Genomic DNA, 1,986 nt, shown 5'->3' with positions numbered 1-1,986 from the left:
GTGCTCTGGAAGGTGGGGGTCTGCGCTGCGGAGACCCAGGAGCCCAGGGCCCCGGGAGAGGGTTTGCAGGCTACCTGAGGGTGCCGACTAGGCCCCCCGAAACCCAGCCTCCCCGCCCTACCGGTCAGCCGTGGGTCTGGCTGGGCCCCGGGTGGTAGCCCAAGGGCGCCGATGTGACTGCGCGCCACAGGACCCTTTAAAAGTTTGTCTCCAGACAAACCCGTCGCTGCCCCGTCGTGGGAAGTGACAGTTCCCACAGGAGACCCAGAGGACACGCGGCTGCCTTCCTCCACGCCTATTCGGAAACAATAGGCGGCCAGACCCGGAAGGAGGGAATGAAGTGTGGAAAATCCCTAATTTTTGTAGTATCCACCCCTGGGCGCCAGGCGGCGGCCGGCGGCCGGCGGCGGCGGTGCTGCCCCCGTGCGGCCACTGGTGACATTGCGTCTCCGGGAGCGAGCGGACGCCTCGGGTTGATCTCCTGGTTCTCAGACTCTCAGGACTAAAGATGCGTCAGGAGAAAAAGGCTTGCTTTGCGCTCTCAGGCTATTTTAGGTTCAAAGAAAATTGCATTTCACTTCTAAAGCCAAAGTTTTAGCTAGGCTTTCACTTTCCGGGAGCAGAAGGACCAAAATCATTTGTTATTATTTGATGTTCACATCCTGCCACAAGCCATATATATATATATATTTCAACATTGAAGTGTTGATGAAGTGGATGTCGGAGTCCTGGTATCTGTTTAAGCATTGGACTGCTAAGCTAAAGGTGGATTCTCCATGCTGAAATTTTGTTTTCAACTGAGAGCGCTCAAGGCAGGGTGAGTCGGAGCAATGGGTTAAGAGTTATTTTGTTACCAAAAAGTCAGTGATTGGGATCCAAAGGGGAAAGGCTGACGCAGTCCACTTCCTGTAAGACTTATAGCCTCAGAAACCCTATGAAGCAGGCCTTTGCCGTACAGGCATGAAGGCGATGGCAGTGGGTTGGTGGGTGACGCTCAGACTAACGTGGACCAAGGGAACAAGAAAAGGAAGCCTCTAGTCAAGAGCACCTACTTCGCAGTGGGCTGTGCTGGTGACCTTCACACAAAAAGCGGTGCCTATTTCACAGTACAGAGAGGACGCCGAGGGAATACTCAGAGCAAGCAACTCTGTAAAAGAAGTGGAACCTGCTGGTAGTCTAGGCACCCTCCTCTCCAGGAAGGTGCCCAACACATCAGTTCGTGGCTCGACGGAATGACTTTGAGATACTGAAACTCACGTCAGCCATGGGCACCTTTGGGCTTCAATCAAAGAGGAGCATGGAGCAAAATCACGGTAGCCAGCTATAGAGATTTTCTTCCTCCTGCAAAATGATCTGCTCCCTCTGCCATGGAGTCTATTTTCACTCTCCGTGGCCCTAAGTGGCAGAGGACAAGAGCCCTTTCTAAGGTTTCCTGGACTGTTATCTTTACAAGAGAATTCGGGGGAGTGCTTCCTAGCAAAGTCATGCTCCTTTCCCTCAGTGTGGCCCTGGTGGTGTCCTGCAGTTGGTTACACACTGGCTGCTGACCACAAGGTCAGCAGTTGGAACCAACTAATTGCTCCACAGAAGAAAGATGGGGTTTTCTGCTCCCGAAACGATTTACAGCCTTAGAAATGCTAAGGAGCAGTTCTACTCTGCCCTAGAGTCATGAGTTGCAATGGACGTGATGGCAGTGGACTGTTTTTGTGTCAGCTCCCCCCAGTACTGGCAGAGTTCCAGGTTCATTGAACACCCTCTCCGGGGAAGCTATTGCTCCTCTAGAGGTCAGTCAAGGGCACAACCACCAATTCAGACTTCCTTACTAGGGGCTGGCCAAGATTCCGAGGTCTGTCCCAAGACATCAGGGTGAGCTCCTCACAGTCCCTCACCCAACACAAGGAATTCACCCCAGTCTTTGGCACCATCCTTGGGCTTTTCTCCCACCCTTCTTCGGGCCACAACAGATGCTCCAGTCCACAGTGGGCG

This window comes from Echinops telfairi, unplaced genomic scaffold, assembly GCF_000313985.2.
Source record: "Echinops telfairi isolate 266 unplaced genomic scaffold, ASM31398v2 ScPeMD7_4;HRSCAF=17, whole genome shotgun sequence".
Lineage (NCBI taxonomy): Eukaryota > Metazoa > Chordata > Mammalia > Afrosoricida > Tenrecidae > Echinops > Echinops telfairi.
Note: the sequence above shows the minus strand (reverse complement) of the source record.